The sequence below is a fragment of the Prionailurus bengalensis genome, chromosome D1, assembly GCF_016509475.1.
Source record: "Prionailurus bengalensis isolate Pbe53 chromosome D1, Fcat_Pben_1.1_paternal_pri, whole genome shotgun sequence".
Lineage (NCBI taxonomy): Eukaryota > Metazoa > Chordata > Mammalia > Carnivora > Felidae > Prionailurus > Prionailurus bengalensis.
Window position 1 is genome coordinate 103,084,837 of NC_057346.1, and position 27,806 is coordinate 103,112,642.

At 49.9% G+C, this 27,806-nt stretch overlaps 1 pseudogene; it reads right to left on the reverse strand.

Annotated features, from left to right (window-relative positions):
• Positions 1-7,862: 7,862 nt before the first annotated feature.
• Positions 7,863-25,355, reverse strand: LOC122484351 (annotated as a pseudogene).
• Between the last annotated feature and the right edge of the window lie 2,451 nt (positions 25,356-27,806).

Consider the following 27,806-nt stretch of genomic DNA (forward strand, 5'->3'; position numbering starts at 1 on the left):
TGCAGACCTTTAATGCTTGCCACAACTTCATATGGAAAACTTCAGAAAGATGAAGTCTCACTCGAAGTCACACAGTTAGGAAATGGATTTGAAAGCACGTTTCTAACTCTGAAAATTCAGAGCTACTCTCTTATATCTCTGTGCCCTTCTGTCTTAAAATCCTGACTTCTTAAATATCTAATTATCTGTTCATTGAATACCTAGGACGTGTCGGGCACTATGCTAAGCACCGAAAGTGTACAGATAACTTAAATTTAGTGCCTGCCTTCAAAACCTACAGCTTGACGAGACAGACAAATAGGAAGATACAATTTCGTATTTAGTAGTTTTTTAAAGTTTTGTTTATTTATTTTAGTAATCTCTATACCCAGCAAGGGACTCAAACTCACAACCCCCAAATCAAGAATTTCATGCTCTCCTGACAGAGCCAGCCAGATGCCTGTAAGAAGATAGATTTTAGGGGCAACTGGGTGGCTCAGTGGGTTAAGCCTCCAACTTTGGCGCAGATCCTGATCTCACTGTCCATGAGTTCAAGCCCCACGTCAGACTCTGTGCTGACAGCTAAGAGCCTGGAGCCTGCTTCAGATTCTGTGTCTCCCTCTCTCTCTGCCCCTCCCCTGCTCATGCGTGCTCTCTCTCTCTCCCTCTCAAAAATAAATAAACATTTTTTTCAAAGATAGATTTTAATACTGAATGTTCTTTGCATCCCTGAAGATGTCTCAATGTGTTTTTCTCATGTCTGCCTTCTGCTCTTTGACTCTTATTTATTTTTTTAAAATTTTTTTCCTTTTTTTTTTTAATGTTTATTTGTTTTTGAGAGACAGAGACAAAATGTGGGTGGGGGAGGGGCAGAGAGCGAGGGAGACACAGAATCCGAAGCAGGCTCCAGGCTCTGAGCTGTCAGCACGGAGCCCGATGTGGGGCTCGAACTCACGGACCATGAGATCATGACTTGAGCAGAAAGTTGTACGCTTAACCGACTGAGCCAGCCAGGCGCCCCTTCCTTCCAATTTTTAGCCCTTCTAGCTCCCTTTTTCCCTCTCTCCCCTTCTCATCCCATTTTTATTTCAGTCCCCTGTCCCTATTTCCCTGCCAAATGTGTCTGTACCCCTTTCTTCCCCCCTCCTAGTTACAGTGTTGTCAACCCAAACAGGAGGACTGGTTTCTGGATGTATCCCTGTTCCACAAGAGCTTCATCAGGCATGTGCCCTACAGGAAGATTTGATTTTCTGATAGGGTCTTTTTTTTTTTTTATTTTCTTAATGTTTATTTATTTTTGAGAGAGAGAGAGAGAGAGAGACATCATGAGTGGGGGAGGGGTAGTGAGAGAGGGAAACACAGAATCCCAAGCAGGCTCCAGGCTCTGAGCTGTCAGCACAGAGACCGACTCAGGGCTGGAACCCACGAACGGTGAGATCATGACCTGGGCTGAAATCGGACGCTTAACCGACTGAGCCACCCAGGCGCCCCAACGGTCTTTTTTGTTTTTCCTTAGAGCACGAGCAGGGAAGAGGGGTAGAGAGGGAGACAGAGGGAATGTTAAGCGGGCTCTACACTCAGTGCGGAGCCCGACGCTGGGCTCAATCCCACGACACTGGATCATGACCTGAGCTGAAATCAAGAGTCAGACGCTCAATAGACCGAGCCACCCAGGTGCCCTGATTTTCTGACAGGGTCTTAACCTCAGTCAAGCTAGTCCTGCCTGAGCTGCTTCTGTAGAGTGAGTGATTTCCTAAGGCCATCAAAGCCACCACATCACCGCTGCCTCCTGCTCCAGGGACTTCTGCTGCCTGTAGCATCTGGCTTCCCCATCCCCCTTCTCAGTGAACACCCTGGTCATGAGGAGAAACTGAGGCGTGGGGAGGGGGGCCGTGCAATCACTGGCCAAGCTGGGTACTGCAGCCAGGCTCCCCGCCCTCAGCCTTCAGTCCGGCTCCTCTCTCTCCGGCGTGCGGTGATGCAGCTTCGGTAAACATTGGCCGGACTGGCACAGGATGGATTCTGATCACCAAGCACGTCAGCTCCCTAATGCCTCAACTGGTCAGCGTCCTCTCATCCATGCACGTTCTGGAGGACGTCGGAATTCTCAGAGAGGCGGGAAGAAGACATGAGAGGTACTCCTGGCTTGTCCCCTCCCCTGTATTCACCTATCACCTTGTTTTCTGCTCTCACGCTTGCTCCCCCGTGTACCGTGGACTGTTCCTGGGGCGAAGCCTCAGGAGGGCAGGTCCCAGGTCAAAGGCCTTCCTTGCAGCTCAGTCTCCCAGCCGAGGCTGAGAACCAGACAAGGGCCACCCAGATGACCTGTAGCTCTGTGGACACGGAGAGCTCACTACTTCCCAACAGGCCTGATTTGCAGGGTGATCTTTGCACATCGTTCCCTTTCACAGGGGGCAAAAGTCAATCGCAGGCCACTGGGAAGATGCCACGTTTCCTGTCTGGGCTGATTCCTATGGGAGCGGTTGTTGAAAGCAAAGGCCCCTACCTGCTCATTCTGGAAGGTTCATCGCTCCTTGGGGAGACCCCGACCTGAAGGTCGCTCCTTGGGGTACGTGCTCAGTACCCACCTGAGATACGGACAAGCAAAGTCAGGAGGTGGAAAATGATTCTGACCCATGGGCACAGCACTTTGTAAATTTTTTGGACCCTGTCCACCGTGCTGAAAGCCAGGTTTTACTCCTGTTTGTGAGATAAGGAAGCTGAAACTCAGAAAGGTTAAGTAACTATCCAAAGGTCACACAGCTGTAAATTGATCCCACTGGTGTTGGAATTCAAATTTAGTAGGTAGTTTATCAGGCCAGGCTTCCTTTCCTTCCAAACTAAACTATAAATCAGACCTTTTTCTTTTTCTTTTCTTTTCTTTTTGTACTTCTTTTAATTTTTTTAATGTTTATTTATTTTTGAGAGAGAGGAGAGAGACAGAGCACGAGCAGGGGAGAGGTAGAAAGAGAGGGAAACACAGAATCCCAAGCAGACTCCGGGCTCTGAGCTGTCAGCACAGAGCCCGATGCGGGGCTCGGACTCACAAACCGTGAGCTCATGACCTGAGCCGAAGTTGGACGTTTAACCGACTGAGCCACCCAGGCGCCCCTCTTTTCCTTTTTTTAAAGATTTTTTTTAGAGGAGGCTGGGTGGCTGAGTCAGTTGAGCATCTGACTCCTGATTTTGGCTCAGATCATGATCCCAGGGTTGTGGGATCAAGCCCCACGTTGGGCTCAGTGCTGAGCATGGAGCCTGCTTAGGATTGTCTCTCTCTCTTCTCTCTCTCTCTCTCTCTCTCTCTCTCTCTCTCTCTCCCTCTGCTCCTCCCCAGCTCATGTGCATGTGCATGCTCTCTCTCTCTCTCTAAAATAAATAAAAATTTAAAGATTTTTTTTTCTTTTTACGTAATCTCTGTGCCCAATGTGGGGCTTGAACCCACAGCCCTGAGATCAAGAGTCACAAGTTCCACCAGCAGAGCCAGCCAGGCGACCTTGTATCTGTGTTTTCTTATGCTCCGCAACCATATACCCCCACCAAACCTATTAAAGTGCCTTACACTAAAACACACACACACACACACACACACACACACACTATAAACTATTGAATGAATGATTGAATGAATCACCACATCCTGGTAGCAGGAAAGAATAGAAAACCTGGAATTGGAGAGAACTGAAATATTTTCTGATCTGGGGATTTTCTTCTAAGAGAACATGTGTCACTTTTTTAGGTTTGTTTGCTTAAAACAATAAACATTTATGCGTCGTTGAGTCAATGTGGGCCTGACAGTTTCTGGGTGGCCCTGGTTGTATGTTGACTGCAGTCAGCTGAGGGGTTCGCTCGAAGGTCTGATGAAGCTTGGCTTTGCTGAGCTCATAGGGTCTGTTTTGCACATCTTGGATCTTGGCTGAGATGGGTCAGCTGACCTGCTCTGCTCCACATCGTCTCCCATCTGCTAGGAGGCTAGTCCGGGCTCCCTCGTGGAGGTCGAAGGAGCCTAAGAGTGGAAGCAGAGGTGTGCAAAGTCTCTTGAGTCTGAAACTGGGAAGTAATACAACAGGCACTGAATGCTCGTTCTAGACCACCTCAGAATGAAAGTGTAGGGAACAAGTCTCCACTTCTTTTTTTTTTCCAAGTTTATTTATTTAGGGGCGCCTGGGTGGCTCAGTCAGTTAAACGTCCGACTTTGGCTTTGGTCATGATCTCGCTGTCTGTGAGTTCAAGCCCCGCGTTGGGCTCTGTGCTGACAGCTCAGAGCCTGGAGCCTGCTTCGGATCCTGTGTCTCCCTCTCTCTCTGCCCCTTGCCCACTCACACTCTGCCTCTCTCTCTCAAAAATAAATAAACATTTAAAAAAATAGTTTATTTGTTTATTTTGAGAGGGACAAAGACAGAGTAAGTGGGGGAGGGGCAGAGAGAGAGAGAGAGAGGGAGAGAGAGAATCCCAAGCAGGCTCCGCACTGTCAGCACAGAGCCCGATGCGAGGCTCGAACCCACAAACCATGAGATTATGACCCAAGCCAAAACCGAGAGTCAGAGGCTTAACTGACACCGAACCACCCAGGCGCCCCAGGTCTCCACGGTCTTAAAAGTATCCTGCAAATTCACTCTGCAAAGAGCCGGGGTGTAAGGAAGCACGAATAGTTGTGGCCACTATAGTGATCTTACATATCTGTAGAAAAACTATTAGCAACTTTCCCAAGCAACTGGCTGCTCTGAGATTTTCCTTAAAGAATCAAGGACTTTTGGTCTATATCATAATATCAGACATGATTTATTATGTGAAGTTTCAAGTTGCTTACGTATAGTTTTTCTCTTGCTGCTGCTGCTATCTCTGTGTCATATCTAACAAGCTCTCACTCCTCATACGTGTCACTTGGGAAAGACAGAGGGTCACACACAGACATACACACATCTAGGACCCCCACCCTCCCGCCACGCACTGTGGTCTTATTCTAGGACAAAGTCCTGTGGGTCAGCCCACCGAGTTCCAATGACCCGCTTCCTTCCCCAAGTACACAATCCTCCACACCTGGAGGATTTGATTTGAAGGAATTCTGAGAAAGGACCCTGTGTGATTAGAAGTGGGATTAGGACTCCGTTGCAGTTGGTCCTTGCTGCCACGCGGTGTCACTGTTGAAACTTTGTCCTGCATAGCCTTTTGGACATTTGTGATTTTCCCATGAGGTTCCAGACACTTTAATAGCCAAGGTGGGGATTTCAACTTCCATTCTAAAGTTTCCGGTTGGAACGCCTGGGTGGCTCTGTCGGTTAAGCGGTTAAGCGTCGGGCTTCAGCTCAGGTCATGATCTCACTGTGAGTTCAAGCCCTGCGTCGGGCTCTGTGCTGACAGCTCAGAGCCTGGAGCCTGCTTCGGATTCTGTGTCTCCCTCTCTCTCTGCCCCTCCCCTGTTCATGCTGGCTCTGTCTCTCTCTCTGCCTCAAAAATAAATATACATTAACAAATTTTTAATAATAAAAAATAAAAAATAAAGTCATGGTTTACCCTCGTTCAGCCATTATCACCCCCAAATCAATACCTTGATGATTCCAGAAGACCTCCTGAGCCACATGCTGTGTCAGAACCAGCCTGGTTCTGACCAGGCTAACCCTTAGGACCAGGCTGATAACCCCAACAGCAGCAACAACCTAACGTGCTCCCAGCACTTAGCAAGCCGTCAGGCGCCACACTAAGAAATTTTCATGGATTATAAAATTTCGTTTAAGGAGACATCACACCTTATAAAAAGGGGATGCTACCAAAGATGTTGGATCATTCAAGACTTAAGTATTTCGACACTGTATTTTCCAAAAGAATCACTGTAAAAGGGCAGGGTGGGGGTGGGGTGGGGAGGAAGCCTCAACCACTGCAGAACATCTTTGCCTTCGTGCTATTTTTTTTTTTTATTTGCTAAACACTAGAAACTCTAACGTTTCAGAGAATAGGCGCTCCTAAATTAACTACTTGGCGTGTCACGGCAGTTCCTTGGGCTTTTTCAGAGTGTTTTATCATATCTAACTTCCATTACAAAAGTTATTGATTCTGGACCGTGTTTTTTGGCACTCATGCCACCACTTAATGAACTCAGAAAATATCGCCCTAGGATACAGAAAATATTTTAAATGTTAAGGCTGAATATTAAAGTAACAGCCCATCAGTCATTAGCGTCCACTCTCAGAAGGTATGATGCGCATAAACAATGGCTCAATTCACACGATATGAACATGAATAGCAGTTATTTACTTTTGCAGCTCAATGGATGCAGTCACGTGACAGTGGTTGTAAACGCAGTCCACAGGCCCGCTCAACTCACCGATTTTGAAATCATGTAACCTTGGCGATTTTTTTTTCTTTCAAAAAAAAAATTTTGGGGCGCCTGGGTGGCGCAGTCGGTTAAGCGTCCGACTTCAGCCAGGTCACGATCTCGTGGTCCGTGAGTTCGAGCCCCGCATCAGGCTCTGGGCTGATGGCTCAGAGCCTGGAGCCTGTTTCCGATTCTGTGTCTCCCTCTCTCTCTGCCCCTCCCCCGTTCATGCTCTGTCTCTCTCTGTCCCAAAAATAAATAAATAAATGTTGAAAAAAAAAAATTTTTTTTTTAACATTTATTTATTTTTTGAGACAGAGAGAGACGGAGCGTGAACGGGGGAGGGTCGGAGAGAGGGAGACACAGAATCTGAAACAGGCTCCAGGTTCTGAGCCGTCAGCACAGAGTCCGATGTGGGGCTCGAACTCACGGACCGCGAGATCATGACCTGAGCCGAGGTCGGCCGCTTAACCAACTGAGCCACCCAGGCGCCCCAGCGATTTTTTTTTTTAATTTAGGGGGATTTGCAGTTTTTCAAATGTGCATAACTCAAATTTACATAATATATAAAGGTAAATGATGTAGATGAAAAATGAAGCCTTCGAAAGCAATTCATCAGGTGTCACTGGCTGGCTCAGTCGGTGGAGCATGTGACTCTTGATCTCAGGGTGGTGAGTTCGAGCCACACGTTGGGTGTACAGATTACATAAAAGTAAAGTAATAAACTTAAAAAAACAAAAGCAGTTAATCTACTCCTTTAAGGTGTCATAGTTGATGAATGACAGGGTGGAGAGTAGACCCCAGTGCTTAGGAACGCAGATTCCCTTTCTCTCAAGATAATTTAATTTTGTTTGTTTGCTTGTTTGTTCACATTTTTTGAGAGAGAGAGATAGTGTGAGTGGGGGAGAGGGACAGAGGGAGAGAGAGAGAATCCCAAGCAGGCTCCACACTCAGCACAGAGCCTGACATGGGGCTCGATACCACAACCCTGAGATCCCAAGCAGAAATCAAGAGTCAGACATTCAACCGGCTGAGCCACCCAGGTGCCCTACTTATTTATCTTTTATTGAAGACTTTATTTTATTTTATTTTTTCAAGTAGGCATTCCCGGTGTGGGGAATGAACTCTCGACTCTGAGATGTAGAGCCTCATACCCTACTGATGAGCCAGCTAGGTGCACCCCAAGGTAATTTCATTTTTCAGAACTTACTGATATTCCTTGTCCTAAGCCTTGGTTGAAATCACACTCATCCATCCCAAAAGCGTTTCTCAATTTTGACTCTTAGGAAGAACTGTTGGGGAAATATGAATTCCCCTTATTCCAGAAAAACCCTTATACAAGTGGAACACCTCCTCCTGCCTGGCCTGATGTGGCTACTCAGTGAGGGGAAGCCTGCACAGAGCGATGGACGTTTCTGTTATTTCCTCCCTCAGGACTGGGGTTGCCAGATGTTTGGATAACTAAGAGGGGCCAGTCAAGTGACTTCTTGAAATAGGAAGTCTGCTTCAAGTGACCGAGACTAAAGACTAGCATTTATTCCTCTCATTGCTTTTTTTTTTTTTTTTTTTTTTTTGGTTTTCAAATGATCTTTTATTGAAATATTTTCCTTTGTAGTTCTTAACTAGCTGGGCATTCCACTGCATCACTATTGATGTCACGTATGATGTCACGAGGGTGGTGGCCGTCAACATTGCAGCCCACAGATTGGGCAGCCCCCAAGATCTCTTTAATGGGTCCAGAGAGTTCTCAGGCTAAAGATCAGTGCTGCATCTGTGGGGCAATGTTGACAATCTCATCAAAAGTGATATTTCCACGGTGCTTAATGTTTTTCTGCTTCCGTCTCTTGGCCGTTCCTTGAGGGAAACACTTCAGTCTGAACCTGTCTTCTCTGAATGGTCAGTTTCACTGAAATCCTCAGATCCTTCCCATCACCGGTTGCCTTGGCGATATCATCACCAACCTGCTTTGGAGACAGACCCGGGGGGGCTGATCTCCGGGGCTACAGCGGGGCGGCACTGACTTCCCCACCCGCGCACCTCAAGTATATGACTTTGATCTTGGTGGCGTCGAACTTAGGTGGCCTGGTGGAGGTGGCTGGTGTTGGATGAACGGCGACCAAAGACAGTTGCACCTTCACCTCCTCCCGGCTGAAAGCCAAAAGTTCATCGCGTATTTAATCTTGGGCTCGACTAACAACTTAGTGCACACGCACACTCATAGACGTGTAAGTACACTCATACATGTGTGTACACACATGTACACACAATCGCGGTCACCAAAGTCACAGATAGGCACAGACACTCACATTCACACACGTGTACAGAAACACATGCACACCGGTCTCGGGAAGGGTGTGCTGGAGTGTCCGGGCAAACTTTACACCCAGTCCAGCCCCAGACCCTGAGGAGGGCCTCCCGGACATGGGGGAAGCAGGGAACATTCCCCCACGGTAGGAGTCTCAGAGCCAGTCAGCACTAATTACAAGGCCTGGAACAGGCTCATCCATCATCTGGGAGCGACAGGCTGGCCGTGCAGCCGCCTCCTGGGCCCCTCCCCCACTGCACTCCATTTCTCCTTGAGTGACCGCAGAATGGCTCCCGCAAGCAAAAGGCTGGGGCGAGAATGCAGTGCTGTCCAAGATCGTAACTACGGGCATGCCCTGGCTCAGCTGCTGGCTTTTGCCTCCTCTCTGCACCGAGGAGAGCTCACAGAACACTCCTCCACCCCCCTTGCATCTATTACCCCTTGGCCAACGGCTTGTACCGTGTGCTCCACACCGGGCTTCAGTATTTCACTGCAACTTTGCAATAATCCTGCACCTTGGGATTGTTTTGCCAGGTTTGCAGACGAAAAAGAGGAGCCTGTAAGACGTAATTTGCTCAGGGGCGCCTGGCGGGCTCAATCGGTTAAGCATGCGACTCGATTTCGGCTCAGGTCATGATCTCACAGTTTGTGGGTTCCAGCCCTGCGTCTGGCTCTGCACTGACAGTGGAGAGCCTGCTGGGGATTCTCTCTCTCCCTCTCTCTCTCTGCCAATCTCCTGCTCACGTTCTCTCTCTAAATAAATAAATAAATAAACTTAAGGAAGGAAGGAAGAAGAAAGAAAGAAACAAAGAAAGAAAGAAGCAAAGAAAGAAAAGACAGACCCCTGCTCAGGGTCACCCAGTGGGGAGGGCTAGAGAAGGTATTCAAACCAGAGTCGGCTACTTGCATATCCCAGAATCCCCGTGCTTCTCCCACTGCCCACCCCCTGCCACCTCCAGGCAGGTGACTCCCCACATTGCCAGATCATTGCTGAGCATTTTCTCTTGGGAGCCACACTGGCACTTCTTCCTCGTCTTCTCTCCTAAATCAACTAAAGAGTCAAAGTCTGAAGGAGTCCCACAGAGGGAGACCAAATACCAGCCTCAAGGGCCAAGGGTCGGGGGCTGAGCAGAAAATGCATGGCGCTGAGCCAGCCAGGCTGCAATGACTCCACCATGGGGCCCACCGGTGTGGTCCCAGTGTGCTGGACGTGGCTGGCTTCGGGACACAGCATCAGAGCCAGACTGTCAGCCCTGGATCCCCAATCCCTGGTCATCTAGCTCCACTTCGTGGGGACTGAGTGTCCTGGAGGTATTTCTGGGGCCAGGGCAGTGTGGGCCTCACTGGAAAACTCTGCTCCCATGCTGAAATAATTCTGAAAACCTCCTTGAAGGCCGGGACCATGGTTTTTTGTCATTATCTTCAGCTTCAAGTATGGGGCCTGGCATCTATAGAGCCGACCCTTAGTATATACCAGCTAAAACACGAGAATAACAACAAAATACTTTCTAAATCCTATCTACTTATTTAAATGCTGCCATTCTGAGTCCAGTGCAAATCCCCATCCCCCAGCCAGCAGTGTTCTCTGGTCTTCCCAGCCAATAGCACCACGCCCTCCTCCAAGCACCAGGCTGAGCATATATTGCCTTACATAACTTGTAACATGTTCATGAGTATTTGCCTTTTCACTCCAACTACTAGGAAGCTCCTTTGGGAACCTGATTCGCACTGTGCTTCTGTGGCACCACCTATGCCTATAAACGTGCAGCAAAAGCTTTTGATTCAAAGTGTACAATGTCCAGAGGTGCCTGGCTGGCTCAGTTGGTAGAGCAAGAGATTTTCGATCTCGGGGGTCCTGAGTTCAAACCCTGTATCGGGTGGGCGTAGAGCTTAATTAAAAAATGGTTTAAAAAAAAAAAAACCCCACAGAGCGTGCAATGTCCGTATTTGGGTAAAGATTTTACTTTATAATGATGACATTGATGTTATTCTTACTTAATGTGTCTCCTCAGGAAACCACTAGAGGAAGGAATACCAAAGCACAGCTTCTTGCGGTTATTATCGGCCAGAGGCTTGCCTTACAAGTGTTCTCTTACCAAGGAATTACACATTTGTGTGGGTGGTCTTTCTTCCTCACCGCTGCCCCCCACCCCGTCTTCGATTCCTGGGGTCAGAATTTAGGACTCCACGGATGGACAGCTTCAGTCGGAACTGGGGGATGGTTCTGCACCCTTCGTGGAAGGCAACATCTGGAGTCTGGAACTGTAGCTGTAGGATTAAACAGTTGTGACAACCCGCAGATAGATTGTCTTTCTTTTTCTATTCAAATGGGCCACCTAAAGAGAATCTATACTCTGTTATCATCCTGAGGGAGAGGGGGTGTTTTCCCTTTTCCCCCTAATTGATATGTGGTATCTAAAGAATTCCCATGTCCAAGCACCTGAAGTGTTTAACCTAACAATTAGTTATATGCAGAAAAAGCAAACAAACCATGAAGCTCCCCGGCAAGGGTATTAAAAGAAAGGAGACAATAGGGGCGCCTGGGTGGCTTAAGCATCTGACTTCTGACTTCGGCTGAGGTCATGATCTTGCCGTTCTTGAGTTCGAGCTCCACACCAGGCTCTGTGCTGACAGCGCGGAGCCTGGAGCCTGCTTCACGTTCTGTGTCTCCCTCTCTCTCTCCCCCTTCCCACCACCCCCCCCCCCATTCTCAAAAATAAACATTTGGGGCTCCTGGATGGCTCAGTCGGTTAAGCGGCCGACTTCAGCTCAGGTCATGATCTCACGGTCCGTGAGTTCAAGCCCCGTGTCGGGCTCTGTGCTGACAGCTCAGAGCCTGGAGCCCGTTTCAGATTCCGTGTCTCCCTCTCTCTCTGACCCTCCCCTGCTCATGCTCTGTCTCTCTCTGTCTGAAAAATAAATAAATGTTAAAAAAAATTTTTTTTAATAAATAAACATTAAAAACATTTTTTAAAAAAAGGAGAGAACTACTTTCTGATACGAACTGGTTTCTGATACTAACCAAACCAGTTTCTGATAGGAACTGCCATGCTTATAGCTTTACAGCAGCCAAGAGATGGAAGCAACCTAAATGTCCGTTAGACGAAGAATGTGTGGGTAAAGAACATGTGGTGTATACATACAACAGAACATTATTCAGCCACAAAAAGGCAGGAAATCCTGCCGTATGCCACAGCATGACTGTGAACTTCAGGCCAGCAGGCCAGCTGAAAGAAACAGGTCACGAAAAGACAAATACTGCATGAGTCTCCGTCTGAGTTATGTAAAGTAGTCATGCTCTTAGGAAGTAGAAAGGTGGCTACCAGGGAGTGGTAGGAGGACGGGGAAGGGAGTTCTTGCTTAGTGGGTGTAGAGTTTCAGTTTTGCAAGACAAAAAGATTTTAGAGATCTGTTGCTCGAGAGTGGGCATATATATATATATATATAGTAAAACCTTGGATTGCCAGTAACTCATTCTACAAGTGTTCTGCAAGACGAGCAAACATTTCCAATAAATTTTAACTTGATAAACAAGCGTTGTCTTGCAATCCGAGTAGTACGGGTCGCCAATGTCACATGATCCCCACGTGCGCCAATGGTTCTTGAAATTCGCTTTGATACATGAGTGCTTTGAATTATAAGCATGTTTCCAGAACGAATTATGCTTGCAAACCAAGGTTTTACTGTATTGTTTTCTTCTTTTTTTTTTTTTTTAAAGTAGGCTCCATGCCCAAGGTAGGGCTTGAACTCATGACCCCGACATCAGGAGTCCCATGCTCTATCCACTGAGCCAGGCAGACACCCCAAGAGTGTGCACATATTAACACTCCTGTATACTAAACATGGGTTAAAAGCGTAAATTTTATGTTATATGTGTTTTACCACAAGAATAATAATAAGAAAAAGCACCATTCTTGGGTGACAACCTTATCCCAGGGATTTCCCAGTAGTAAAATACTCATCATAACCTATTCGATGGGGATTGTTGTCCTTGCTTCATACATGAAAGAAAGGAAGAGATCCAGCGATGTATTTGATCCCATGGCCACCTGACTTCAGCAGCCATGTTTTTTACCCACAGAGCACACTCTTGCACCCCAGGTGGCATTGGCCTGGTGACCCTCACTCTATAGGTAAGAACAGTGAGTTGGGAGCTTGAGTTCAGACAGGCTTCTCTGGTTTTGCAAGGCCAGACTTCCCATGTCAAACCACCTCCCCAACCACATCAACAGTGTCTCCCCATATATGTTCCCCACTTCTTCCTTTGTAACAGTATCCCTGATTTTCAGCTGGCAACTTGGCCAACTGAAATGAAGACCTCCCCTGAAGGTAGTTGTGGACATGTGACTAAGTTCTGGCCAATGGGATGTAAGCAAAGGTGTCAAGGATAACTTTTGGGAGGGGTCCTTAAAATAGGGACACACCCTTCTTCAGTCCCTCTTCCTCCCTTCTGCTGGCTGGGATAAAACACGATGGCCAGAGCTTGAGGCAGAATCAAATCTGAACCTGTAATCCAAACCACAGCATGTTGATGTTGTCACATGAAACCCTTGCACACAGTGAGTACGCCTGGTTTCTCAGTGTTCCATATGTTGCATGTAGGAGAAATCTGAAGTCATCCCATTGGTGCTGCCATGCTTGGTGTGACCCAGATCCTTCAGTGCTTATGGTTGGATGAAATTACAAGGCATTTACAGATTGGAAGCTAAAGATCCACTGACTTCTCTCAATGCCCCCTTCATTCATTCATTATTAACTGAGTGCGTACTACATGCTAGGCACTGTTTGGACACTGGAAATACAACGTCAAACAAGACAAACAGAGTCTCTGTCCCCTCAGAACACGCACTTTTATGGACTGATACTGTCTTCCTCCCATTTTCTACCATGTGGTATGAAATATCCCAGTGTATGTGAGAGGTGTGGGGGTAAGGACAAAATGTGGGAGGGATCTTGAAATGTGACCAAGGAGGGGCAATTTTCTTTTGTCCCAGATTTCTCCACAAGGCCTATTTTGCAGGGACCTAGGGGACATTCCTGCCTTGACCTGTGTTGGGGGTTGGAATTGGGTCAGGTCTACAATATGAATCAATAAACTCATCTAAGAGTCCACCAACTAGGCCAGTTCTTTAAGTTTCTGTGGGACCCCGAAGGGCCCCAGCTACCAAAAAAGGATTCCTGGCAACAATAATGGTAAATGTGCTAAGTTCACCTGTGGGGACCTATATTTTCCCAAGCCAAAATCATGTCACAAGGTCTAAGAAATACCCATTTCCATGGGGTCCACTAAAACTGAAAAGTTTTGAACTCAGAACTCTACTAGAATATAGATTGGGAACTATGACATTGTATCATATCATCTAGGCCCATCACCCTAAAACCCCTTTGCTGTTAGAAATTACTAGAAACCCAGCAGTCTGTTGTAGCACTATTCATGATAGCCAAGGAGAAAGAACAAACCAAATGTTCGACAGATGAATAGATAAAGAAAATGTGGGGCACCTGTGCGGCTCAGTCAGTTAAGCATCAGATTCTTGGTTTCGGCTCAGGTCATGATTTTGTGGTTCATGAGATCGAGCCCCGCACTGGACTCTGTACTGACAGTGCAGATCCTGCTTGGGATTCTGTCGCTCCCTCTATCTCTCTGCCCCCCCACCCCTGCTCGTGCTCCCTCTCTCTCCCTCTCTCTCTCTCCAAATAAATAAATAAACTTTTAAAAAAGTATATATATACGCATATATATATATGTATATACAGATGGACACACACACACACACACACACTGGAATACTATTCAACCTTAAAAAAAGGAGGAAATTCTTCAAGATGCAACAACATGGACGGACCTTGAGGACATTATGCTGAGTGAAATAAACCAGACACAGAAAGACAAGTACTGCATGATTCCACTTCTATGAGGTATCCAAAATAGTCAAGCCCTTAGAATCCAAGAGTGGAATGGTGGTTACCAGGAGCCGAAGGTGGGGGGAGGGTGTGAGGAATTACTGATCAAATGGCATAAGATGTCAGTTAAACAAGCTGAGTAAGTTCGAGAGATCTGCTGAAGACATTGCGTCTATTGTCAACAATACTGTATTGTCCACTTATAAATTTGTTAAGAGGATAGATCTCATGTTAAGTGCTCTGAACACAATGAAATAATTTTTTTTAAAAGTCTAACAGTGAGCCAACACTTTATCTAGACTAAGCTAGGTGTTCTGATTAGTGCTCCAGAGAAACTTTCATTCCATCTGGGGAGATGTAACAAGGAAAAATGAGAGGGCACACAGTCTTTGCTGTCAGGGAGGATTTTGGTCTGATGGGGAACCAGACATAAAATAACAATAATCACACAAGGCAGAGGTGCAGCTAAAAAGGCAGTGGAGATGAATTTGGAAGGTCCTGAATACTGTGCAAAAACGTTTGGGCTAGAGGGGTCCCCTGGGTAGCTCAGTTGGTTGCATGTCCGACTTCGGCTCAGGTCTTGATCTCACAGTTCATGAGTTCAAGCCCCAGGTCGGGTTCTGTGCTGATAGCTGAGAATCTGGAGCCTGCTTCAGATTGTGTGTGTGTCTCTCTCTGTTCCTCCCCCTTTATACTCTCTCTCAAAAATAAAAAGAGAAGAAAAACAGAAAGTATACCTTGCTTAAAAAAAAATCTGGACTACATCCTTTTTAAGAAGGTCTAACTTGGAGGAAGATGGGAGGGTATGTTGTCAGGGAGGCAGTATGCAAATAGAATCCAGAGGGTTCATTTTGCCTTGTGATGTACACCCAAACACAAAATACAGATTTTTCTAGAATGAGTTACCCACAGTTTCCATCACCTTCTCAAAAAAAGAGTCCATGACCTATTAAAGGTCAGGAAGCAATTAGGGAGCCATCACAATTTGGGGCAGGTGAACGATAGGAGGTTTGTGTTGTGGACTTGCACTCTGACGGAGCGGAGGTTAAGAGGAAAGTTTTCAGGGGCACCTGGGTGGCTCAGTAGGTTGAGAATCTGACTCGATTTCAGCTCAGGTCGTGATCTCTAGGTTCGTGAGTTTGAGCCCCGCGTGGGGCTCCGCACTGGCAATGCACAGCCTACATGAGATTCTCTGTCTCCCTCTCTCTCTGCCTCTCCCCTGCTTTTTATCTGTCTCTCTCAAAATAAATAAATAAATAAATAAACATTAAACAAAAAAAAAAGGGGGGGAAAGTTTTCAGAGGCTGATATTCAGCTGGCAGGGGAATGGTGAAAATAGGAACATCTGAGCCCAGGATTTAGGTCAATTGGATGAAAGTAGCATAGGGAAAGAGAGGTACGGATTAGCTTTATGACTGGAACCCTAAGGAAGAAGATATAAAGGACATTGTGACTGATTTTCAAACCACACAATTTCTTTTTTTTAAATTTTGTATTTGTTGGGGCGCCTGAGTGGCTCAGTCAAGCGCTGACTTCGGCTCAGGTCATGATTTCAAGGTTTGTGAGTTTGAGCCCCGCATGGGGCTCAGTGCTGACAGCTCAGAGCCTGGAACTGCTTCAGATTCTGTGTCTCCCTCTCTCTCTGCTCCTTCCCCACTCATGTTCTGTCTCTCTCTGTCTCTCAAAAATGAATAAACACTAAAATTTTTTTTTAATTTTGTATTTGTTTATTTTTATTTTTTCAGTATATTTTTAATTAACTTATTTATTTTGAGAGAGAGAGAGAGCAGGGGAGGGGCAGAAAGAGAGAATCCCAAACAGGCTCCGAGCTGTCAGCACAAAGCCTGATGTGGGGCTCAAACTCACAACTGTGAGATCATGACCTGAGCCGAAATGCTGAGTCGGATGCTCAACCGACAGACCCACCCTCTTTTTTTTTTTTTTTTTTTTTTTCTAATTTTGGGAGTATAGTTGACATCCCATCGGCACAATTTCTTTTAATCTGCCTTAGAGACAGAAGGAATATTCTCACCAATCCAGCCCAGGGTGCCTTCCAAACCACAAACTACCAGGCAGTTTGCCAGAATTTCCCCATAGCCTATGGTGCATTTTGCTAGGAGAGTCAGACGCCCTATTCTCATTCTCTACACCATGTGCTTCACATCCAGAAATTCTGTAAGATTCTAGTGGCTTGGTGAAAAACCTAGAGTGACTTGTTTGCCTATATGAAAATGGTGTCAGGGGGTCACCTCAGAGCCTCCCCCATCTCTGCAAATACAGCAGGTCTCTCTTACAGTTCTATAGAATTAAGCCATGTTGCATGGGTCATTCCAATCTCCACAGCAGATAAGGAAGGCTGGAGGTGACTCCAAGGTTTTCAGCCTGAGCGACTGTGCTATAGTTTTAATGGTGAAGAAGAACCTAGGGAGAGAAGTGGGTCTGTGGGAAAGACGAAGGTATGGTAATCAACGTGGGTTTGGGCAAACTGAATCCAAGGCATCCCTGAGACTTTTGATCAGCTGGGAACCTTTGGCTTGTGGGTCACAGGGTCCTAAACCCTATGTGAATAGAAGAAGGCCATCAGCAATTTCAAGCTTGCCTTTCGCCAGCATAACAACCCCAGCAATGCCACTGTCCCCAAGGTTCCAGCCAACCTCTCGGGTCTTAATGCTGATGGACTCTGAATGGATACCCATCCTTGAATCAATTACGGTGATTTAATTGGCCAAATCCTCTGTGGTTGACAGTCTGCAAGTTGGCCCTTTAGTGACGGTACTTCCCAGTATTTGTAATCCCCTTCTTTTGGGTAGCTTACTTCTAACTAATAGTATATGGCAACGTTGGAGTTGTCACTTTTTTTTTTAAGTTTATTTTATTTATTTGGGGTGCCCGGGTGGCTCAGTTAGTTAAGCTTCCGACTTCAGCTCAGGTCACGATCTCACGGTTCGTGAGTTCGAGCCCCGTGTCGGGCTCTGTGCTGACGGCTCAGAGCCTGGAGCCTGCTTCGGATTCTGTGTCTCCCTCTCTCTCTGCCCTTCCCCCTCCCACGCTCTGTCTCTCTCTCTCTCTCTCTCTCTCAAAAATAAACATTAAAAGAATGTTAAATTTCATTTTATTTATTTATTTTAAGTAATCTCTACACCCAGCGTGGAGTTCGAACTCACCACCCTAAGATCAAGAGTTGCACGTTCTTCTGACTGAGCCAGCCAGGCGCCCTGAGGAGTTGTCATTTCTGTGATTAGGTGACAAAAGATTGCGCTTTGCCAAAAGACTCTCTCGCTTGCTGGCTTTGATGACGCAAGCAAGCCGCCATGCTGGACACAGCCACGTTGCAAGGAACCGAGGACCAGCCAACAGCCACCAAAGAAATGAGGGCCTCAAGGAACGAAATCCTGCCAACCACCAAGAAAGTGAGCTTGCAGGCAATTCCTTGTGCCCACTGAGCCTTCAGATGAACCCCTGCCCTGAGTGACAGACACTCTTAGGGCAGCTACCTGAGACATCATGATCAGAGGACCCAACTAAGCCCTGCCCAGATTCCCGCCCCACAGAAACCGCAAGAAAATAAATGTGTGTTGTCCTCAGCTATTAAGCTGTGGGCTAAATGGTTACACGGCAACAGACAACTGATACAACTGGGTTGTGTGATTGCCCCTGGAGGGGTAGGTGAGGTCAGCCTCGGGTGAATCATGGGGACTCAAAGTGGAGAATAGGTGTCTCCACGAAGGAAAGCGAAGGTGTAGTTACCAGAAGGGGGATGAAATCTGGGCAGGCAAAAGCATCAGATGTCTACCTCATACAAATATTTGGGAATGTAAGGAGGCAGCTGGAAACACATCTGGCGACATAGCTTGGGCAGTGATTCGGGGATTGGCGACTGTCAGAACTGTAAGAATGGATACAACTGCTCCCAAAAGAGAAGGGTCGAGGGCGGATCTATTGGGAACAGCAGCAAATAAAGGGGCAGCTGGAAGAAGAGCAAAGGCGATTAGGCGAGAAGAGAGGTAGAGGAAGACAGCGTTTGATGCTGGACAAATGCAGTTTGGCCAGTAAGACGTGTATCTGAGGAGCCACAGAGGTTGGCTTCTGTTAGAAATCTCGGTCTATCAGGGTCGGGAATTTAAGCCCCGAGTTGGGCTCCATGCTGGGCATGAAGCCTACTTTAAAAAAAAAAAAAAAAAAAATCTGGGCCTTTAGTTCAGAGGTTGTATATTGGGAAGCCATCAATACAAAAGTGACAGGTGAAATCAGGCACGTGTATGATTTTGTCCCGGTGACAGAGTATGGAGGGAGAGGAGGACCAGACAAATCCTTGCAGACCGCGTGTATGTAGGTAGCAGGGGGACGGAAGAGGACACATGAGAAGGGACCAGAGAAAGTAGCTGTACAAATAGGAGGCGATCCAAGAGAGACCAGTCTTCCCAGAAGCCATGGGAATTTCTGACATAGTCAATAGAGGCAAATGCTTAAGAGACGTTGTGTATGAGGAGGACTGAGGAAAAAAATGGAATCGGTAATGAGGAGGTCATTGGTGGTCCTAGTGGGAACATTTCAGTTGAAGATAGGGCAAGGCCCGGCTGTGTGGGCTTAGGAATGAATGGGTGGGACATGAAACAGAGAGGTAGGAAGCCGACTGGCACGGTGAGAGGTTTCCCTGTAGGTTCTGGAAGTCTTGAGCGTACGTGTAGGCTGAGGAGGAAAGTCTGGGCTAGGCCCCTCCACTCCCAACTCGGTCATCTTTCCTGAGTTCCCTTATATCTTGCTGAGCCAACAGGGTCCCAAACTACCTACCAACTAGGTGTCAGCCAACTCCTGTTATAAGGAGCCAGTTGTGCTAGGCTTTGCCGGCCGTGTGGTCTCTGTCACAAGTACTCAACTCTGCTGCTGTCGTGTGAGAGCAACTGGAGACCATCCTTAAGGGAATCGGCACCTCTGTGTCCCAAAGAGCTTTATTCACAAACAGGCAGAGGATAGGATTTGGCCTGTGGGCTGTAGTTCGCTGACCTTGCTCTAGGCTCATGGAAAGGGATTGGGGGGCCTAATACATGGGGCAGATGATAAAGCAAGAATAGTACTAAGACCTCAGAGAAATGGGTTTGCTTCAGAAAGAAGGTTCTTTTTTTTTTAGACTTAAAAAAAAATGTTTATTTTGGGGGGGGGGGAGAGCACGAGCAGGGGAGGGGCAGAGAGAGAGAGGGAGACAGAGGATCTGAAGTGGGCTCTATGCTGACAGCAGAGAGGTGGGGCTCAAACTCACACTGTGGGATCACGACCTGAGCTGGAGTCGGACGCTTCACCGACTGAGCCACCCAGGCGCCCCAGAAAGAAGGTTCTTACATTTATTTGGGTACCTTTGCAGCCTGACTCCCTCTTTGTGTGTCTGCCTTGTACTCCTCAACTGTGAGCACCTCGGGGCCAGGGATGTTTCCCAGCCTTCCACACAGGAAGCGCTGAGACACAGAAATGGTGGAGAGAAGCAGGGCGGTAAAAAGGCAGAGGCACTTTATCCTGGAAGGAGAGGAAGTTGCAGAGGCTCACATGTAAAGGCCTGTATCATCTCAGTGACATGGGAGCCACCGATCAGCAACCAAGTTAGACCCCCTGATGTTGACGGGAGGCAACTCTTCCCAAACATTCCAGATTCAGTACTTCCGAGAGGGGGAGGATTGGGGCAGATGGTCTCCCCGCCTCACAATTACAGAATTCCATGGGGTGCACCCAAATAGAGAGCTGGGTAGGACTCTGGGGATTGGGGAGGGAGGCGGAGGGGGCACCTCCAAAATGGTCCTGGATTTGCTAGGACAATGGGAAATGGAGACTACGACAAAGCCCAGGCGCATTCTGGAACTCCCAGAGGAGAAGGGAAGGACTCGGAGGTGGGGTGGGGTTTACACTCTTACAACAGGTTGGACCTCGTCTGGCTGTTCCTGGCCTCCTTCCAACTCTTTCCTGAGGACGAATGGGCCAGGCAGGGATTTAGAAGGTGACAAGTGAAACAGGAAGCTTTCTCCATGCAGTTCATTCCTGGGCGTGGGGAATCCAGAGACTGGAGACTAAGCTGAGAGGGACCCAGGAGAGTCCCCTGTTGGCCTGGTGTCCACTGTGCCCCAGGAAGGACACTTGTGGACAGGGGGCCTGCGGGCTAAAGTGAAAGCAGCAGAGAGCTGGGGGTGGAGGCACTGAGGTAGAGGGAGGAGTAGGTGGGACGCGTCTCTTGGTGGGAAAAGGAGACGAGCAAGTTCAAGAAAAACAAGAAGAAAGATGGACATGTTCAAGACCTCCATGATCTGTCCCAGCCCAGCTTTTCATCCTTGTTATTATTCCCCTTTGTACATCCTAGGTTCTCACTGAATTTCCCACCCACCCCGAACACATCCCACCATTCAGTGCGTGTTGTTTCCTCTCCTTCACGTTCCCTTGTCCTCCCTTCTCCCATCTCATCTCCAAATCTTTTTTAGCCTTGGAGTCTTAGATGCCACTTCCTCCAGGATGCCTTCTTAGATTCCATTCTCTATCGGAAGTGGTCCTTCTTCCGCTGAACTCCTTATCCGTCTGTTACCCAGACAAGGCATTTAGCAATTTCCACCTGAAAGTAAGGGAGTATTGAAGACAGAAGCCATTCCCCAGGAGGTGCTGTGTCTTCCTCTCCCCCCGCCCCTGTGGCACATCAGCCAGGCAGAGGCCCTCTGGAAGTGGGAAGTGGATAAATACTGCACTGGCTCAGGCTGGCACAGAAGTCTCCACTCTGCCAGCTTCCTGTAGAGCTCTGTCCCTGCTGGTGTTAGGGCCTTGCATGCACCCATCCCAGCCTGTAGCTACCAGAATCCTGACACCCTGCACCCCTCCTCCTCCAGAAGACTCGGTCCCTCGCCAATTCTGCTTCCCAGTCAGCCCAGAGTCACTCTTCTGCCCCATAGCTTTCTTTCCTCGTGGTCGAAGATGCCACAACGGAGTCTCTCAAGCACACGAATTCAGGGAACAGGTGGCATACCCAGGAGCCTGTCTGGCCCTCCCATGGAGATGGCTATCCCTTGACATCAGCCATACATTTGTCCCGGGTCAGAGAAGTACAGTTATCGAATGGACTTCATGAGTCATATGTGGTGGGGGGGGGGGTGGGGGAGTGCAGAGGCCCAAAGACATGTGCTAAATGTATGGGTGTGTGTTAACTTATAAGCAAAGTAACCTGCTGCTCCCCCTTGGGCAAGTGACATCCACCACCCTCACCCTCATCAACATCGTGGTTTCCATCCTTGAAAAACCAAGAAGGTTGGGCAAACCCGCAAATTCCCTGCTAGCCCAAATCCGCCACGGGACTGCGGGTTTGTGTACCTCAGATCCCTTCTCAGAACAGAGATGAGCATAAGAAAGCGATTCCTGATAGAGGTGGCGGGGATTTGAGCCTCACTTCCCGGGTATTGATGCCCTTGGCGATTTGTGATTTGGATCTAGAACATTTTGTACCTGAAGATGAAGTGAAAGGACTTCCCCACTCCCGCCTCCCCCAACAAGAATCATAGGATGTTATTCACCAGCAGGACCACAAGGATTCTAGACCTGCACTGTCCAAAACGATAGCCAACTGGCGACATGTGACTATTTAACAGTAATTACAGGGGCGCCCGGCTCACTTTGTCGATAGAGCATGCTGTTCTTGGTTTCAGGGTTGCAAGTTCGAGCTCCACATTGGGTGTGGAGATGACTCAAAAATTTTTTAAAAATCTTTTTAAAAATTACAATTTGGGGCACCTGGGTGCCTCAGTCAGTTAAGCGTCTGACTCTTCATTTTGGCTTCATTATCTCACAGTGAGCTCAAGCCCTTCTTCAGGCTCCCCGATGACAGTGGGGAGCCTGCTTAGGGTTCTCTCTTTCTCCCTCTCTGTCTGCCCCTCTGCTCGCTCACGCAAGCGTGTTCTCTCTCTCAAAAAACAAAAACAAAAACAAAACAAAACAAAACCTTAAAAAAAGGAAAAAAATTACAATTAAATCAGGTTAAAAAGCCAGTTTCTCAGTCACACTGGCCACATTTCAAGTGCTCAGTAGCCACATGTGGCTAGTGGACACCACATCAGATGACACAGATACAGACCATTTCCATGTTCCCGCTGAAACTTCTATAGGACAGTGTTCTGCTAGACCAATCTATTGCAAATGGGGAAACTGAGGCCCAGCCAAGCAGGCATGACCTCGCCAAGCATGTTATGGGCGGATCTGGGCCTAGAACAAAGGTTCCCCATGCATGTTAGGCCGGGCCTGACTCATCCCTTACTCCCTGCTGCCTCCTTCCCCCATGCCTCTCTGGGCTCCCCCAACTCAGAGCCCCCAGTGGGCCCAGCACGTGGGCCAGGCCGAGCTGGTCCCAGGCGATGTTTGTGACTGAGCAGAGCTCCAGATGCTGCACATTCCTGGTAGGGTCAGACCTGCCCCGCGGCACTCAGGGAATTAGCTTCTCTGAAGAGCCTCAGATCTTCTTTCCGGAGCTGCCCTCTTCCTGCCCAGCCCAGGGGGCTGCCTGGTTCAGGAGCGCTCCCGAGCTCCCCGATCTCCGGGGTGAGGCCGAAAAGCTGCGCGGATTCCCCTTTGGAGAGGTACTTCTGCTCCAGGAGGGGCTGCAGGGGGGCAGGAAATTGCACCCCGGCGTCTAACAAGGTCTCCAAGTCCAGCACAAGGGGCATCTGGGAACAAGGTTTCTGCCGACCCAACCTTGGGGCCCCATTTGGCGGGAACGGGACCTGCCTTCACCTGCCGCCCTGCGCCGGGAGGCGCGGGGGGCGGTGTGAGAGAAAGGGCAGGAAGAGGGGCGTCCCGGGGTGGGGGCAGGGGGCGAGAGGCCAGGGGAGGGGGCGCCCGGGAGCGCCCTGACCTCGCCGGCTGCCGGGAGGCGGAGGGGATGGGGGTTGGGGGAGAAGAGGGGAGCCCGGCAGCCAATGGGAGGGAGGATCTCGTTTCAAAAGGGTTAACCCACAGCCAATGGGAGCCTGGGGGAGCGGATCCTGCTCACTCCATTCAAGAATCCCAAGTATTCAAGATGGACGGCAGGGAGTGTGGAAGGAGAAAGGGGGCGAGGGGGAAAGAGCGAGCCGGGCAGAGACGCGGGCGCCGCGGCCGGCCGGCCTCGGGACTCGGTCCGGGCGGCGGGCGGCGCGGCGGGCGCCGGGGGCTGGGGGGCCGGGGGGCCGGGGGCCCCGGCCTGGAGAGGGGCCGGCGGGGCGCGGGAGGGCGTGCGAGAGGGGGAGCGAGGCCAGGGAGGGAAGCCGAGAGGGAGGGCAGGGCAGAGAAAGAGCCCGGGAAGAAGGAGGTGGCAGGCAGAGGAACGTAACGAAGAGAAATGTGTAGGTATCGGGAGCTCCCAGAAGGGTAACGCCACCGATTCTCGGTTTTATTCTCTCTCGGGCGGGGAGGGGGTGGTCTGGGCTCTTTCTCTCGTCTTCCCGCTCCCCTCTTCGTGCTCCCCCACTCGTGGGCATCTCTTCGGTCTCTCCTTTCGAAACAACTGCAACTGGGAAGCACTGGGCACGTCTCGCCGGGGTGGCTTCCCTGTCATTTTCCAGCGGGGGGTGTGGTGGGGAAGGGGCGGGGGGCTCGGCTGGGCAGGGCTGGGGCTGGGCCATCTGTCCGTGCCCGGGCGTGTGTGGGAGGGTGTGTATTGGGGGGGGGGGGCGGTGCGGGGCACAGGGGGCCTGGCTGGGGTGGGGGGGCGGGGCGGGGGGAGACGCCGTGGCTGAAGGGGCTGGAGCCGGGCAGGGAGTTCTGCATCCCGAGAAGTTGTGGGGTGAGCCAAGGGGCTGGGGGTGGGTGGGAGGCCCGCTCCTGAGCTGCGAGTGTGCGGTGTTCAGGGGTGCGGGGATGTGGGGGAGCTGTGTGCTCACACTCCAGCGCTTGCTGTTTGGGTAAGTGTGGAGTAAGGGCTGAGCTGTGTGGCAAGTATGGCTGGGAGTTTGTGTGCGCGCGTGTGTGGTCCAGCCTGGAGGTGTGGGGGGGGGGGGGCGGGGGTGGTACAGCACAGTTGGGTGTTGAGGCAGAGAGCCCCGCACCCCCTTCTTCCCCCCACCTCCCCACCCCCTGCCCTGCCCTTCTCATCCCATTCACAGAACACGGCTTTCAGGACCCTCTTGGTCTCCTCGGCCTGTCGCCATGGCTGCGGGGAGGGGGTGGGAGGAGACAGTTGGGGCCTGCCCCTGCCCCTGCTGCTCCGGCTAACCCTCCACCTGCCCTTTCTCTCCCTTCCACAGGCTGGGCCCCATCCCCTGCTGCTCTGGGGGGCAGGGGCCGGAAGATGGTGGCCAATGAGGAGGGGGAGTGGAGAGAACTTGAGCCGGGGCCTCCCCTCCCCCATTTCCTCCTCGGTCTCTACACCCGCCTCTGGAAGGAGCTGGGGGATGGCTCCTGGGCCCAAGGTGGGGGAGGGGCCCTGCTGGCTGGTGAATCGCAAGGCCCGCTCTGGAAGGAGTTGGGTGTGAGAGCTGAGGGGATCTTGGCCCTAGCCTCCCTTCCCTGCCCTCCCCAAGGAGAGATCTGGGCGCTCGTCGGTGAATATAATCTTTCACTGCCCCGCACCCCCACCCCCCGAGACTGGCTGGGCAGTCCCACCTTCACTCCTTTGCTCCCTGTGGGCATGATCCACTTCCCAGCCCGGACTGGTTTGCCCCACACAGAGGCCTGATGACTGACCCTAGCGGGCTCTTGGTTTCCGTCATTGCAACTGTGCAAACTGCAGGACAGGGCCCCTTGTCTGCGGATCCTGGAGGGGCGGGAGGAAGCTGGAAGGGGAAGCCCGGAGGAAGGGCTCCTAACCGGAACCGTGCCTCCTGCCCGCGGTGGAGTGGGGACGAGGGTATCGCCCAGAGGCAGCTCCATCCCGCGAAGGCCTTCACAGATCAGTGTGCCTGAGGAATCACCCTCCAGCCTCTGCCCCTTTGGGTCACACACCGCTTACCGGGTCAGAACTGGAGTTCGGCTTCTGGGACCACCGCTTTAGCCAGGAGCGGGTCCTGCGGGGCTCTCCAGGTGCCCCTTGGAGGCAGTCTTCTGGCTTTGGCTTTTGATCAGTCTCAGGATTGTTTATCCAGTGTTTAAGCCCCCTTCCCTGGGCCAGGATGGGCAAGTTGTGAGTGAGCTTGGACTCTAAGGGGAGTCTGGGAACAACTCCGATTCTGCTCTCATTGCCATTGAAAGCCCATCCTTGACGCTCAGTACAAGAGAGGGGCTCATCCTCACGATGTTGTTCAATGTGAACTCCGTAAGGTGGATTTGAAGACCGCAGAGGGGAGATACAGGGGTGGGGCTTCCTCCTCTAGACCTGGAAGCTTCACTGTGCTGCCTGGGAGCTGTGACTATACTCCTCCTCCCTCTGGTCCTGGAGGTGCATCTGAGGTGGTCCCCTGGAGGCCTAGAACTCCCCTTTATCTGAACGAAGAGGAGAGAGCTTTTGAGCAGGGAGGACTAGAGTGTGGTGCAGTCCTGGTCAGCAAGCTCCCTCGGAAGAGAAGCTGGCAGAGATCAAATCCAGGGAAACAGTTTCATGTGAGTGTACCCCCAAACACTTGGGGTTGCTACCGGTCACTTCCAATTGAGTGCCAAGCTCAAGGTGTCCCTTTAGCCGCTTCCATGGACCCCGCCTCCCCTCCTGCGCCCCAAAACACTAAGATAAAAGGCAGTCTCTTCTGGGAAGGGTATGAGGAAGGAGGCCAGAGGAGGAAGGGAAAGAAAACAAAGGGTTAGTATTGAGAAGGGAGGGAAGCTGTCTTGAAGATGCGAAGGGGCAGAGGGAGGCCAAGAGAGCTGAGTGGGCCGGGGCCTGGGAGAAGGGGCGAGGAGGCAGGGCCGGCATGCCTCTGCTGCGGGCCGGAGCTCTTTTCACATTGTGCTACTGTCTGCACCTACCACTAGCAGTGCAATGTTAAAAGGGCATTGGCCGTGTAGTGCTACCCAGCGCCGGCTGTCTCCTGTATCAAGACTCCCTCTCCCATCTGGGCACCAATCAGCTATCCTCCTGGTGAGAATTTGGGAAGCCTGTTAGCGGCACTGACCGCTCCCACGTCTGGAAGCACTTCCACGCACTAGGCACGTCATACTAATAACTTCCTGGCAAGTAACATCCCCATTTTACAGATGAAAAAACTGAGGGCCAGGCAGGTTTAAGCAGTGTGGGCCATGGTTATACAGCTCTTACATTGCAGCGCCTAGCTATAACCCTGTCCTAAGTCTGACAGCTCACCGGTCTTTTTTGTAGACCTATCTGGAGAGATTGGAGTAGGTTCTGTACGCGGGGAGGTTGCCTGAGCTGAGGGTTGGAAGGTTTTGATGCCACCTGCTGGTTGTAGGGGGGTATCTTCCAAAGCCTCAAACCTTTCAGAAGGAAGAGTTCCCAGACTCAGCCTGGGGTCGGAGGGTGCATGGAGAAGGTTGGGAGAGTCACCGATAGGACCCAAGTGGACCTCCAAGAGAAAAACTGGATGCACAGGAAAGGAGATAGGGCTGACCTGGAAGGACTGCTCGCCAGGGACAAGAACCTGTGTGCACCTTGCATTCTGCACCTGCAGCTCCTCCCCTGGCTCTTGGGGAATAAAAAGGATCCCTCATCTCCACCTGTAGTTCCTCGCACAACCCTGCTGGGAAATAGAGTGTTTGGTCCTGATGCTTATCCAGGGTACACCTGTCTGGGCATCCAAGGTTTGGGCAGCACTGCCCATGGCCTGACCTTAGAGATTAAATAGGATCCCTGGAGCCAAGCCACAGAACGATTCCTTCTGGGGAGATGACAAAGAACTTGAGAACAATGGCTACACCATTTACTTCTCTGTTTCCCACAGTGCCTAGGAAATAAGTTGTGAAAGTAAGCAAAGGGGGGGCAGTTTGGGGGAGCTTTAAGAAGGTAGCTCATTTGTGCCTGATTTTCAGGGTTAGTGCTTGGGGCTTGAGAAGAGAACCCTTCCTGAACTTTGGCACCAGAAGTAGGACTGAGGGTTTCTGGGTTTCTGGATCTCTAGGCATCACCAGGCACGCAGAAAGTGAATGGCGGGACAGACGTCTCCGAGGCCTCGGAGGTGCTGGCCGTCATTCCTTCAGGGCTTGTATCTGCCTTCTTCACGCACTTCTGTATCTGCCAGTTCTCCCTTTCTGCCCAAACAGCCTCTCCATTCTGACACTGACCGTATGGTATTTGGTAGTACAGTTAGCTTCTGTCCCTTAACTTTCTTCAGCATCTTACCGTTTCTGTTTGAGCCTCTTCTCTGGGCACAAAACAGCTGTTTGATGATGTCACTCTACTCTTAAGAATTTTTCAGTGTTTTCCCAATGCCCTTGGGA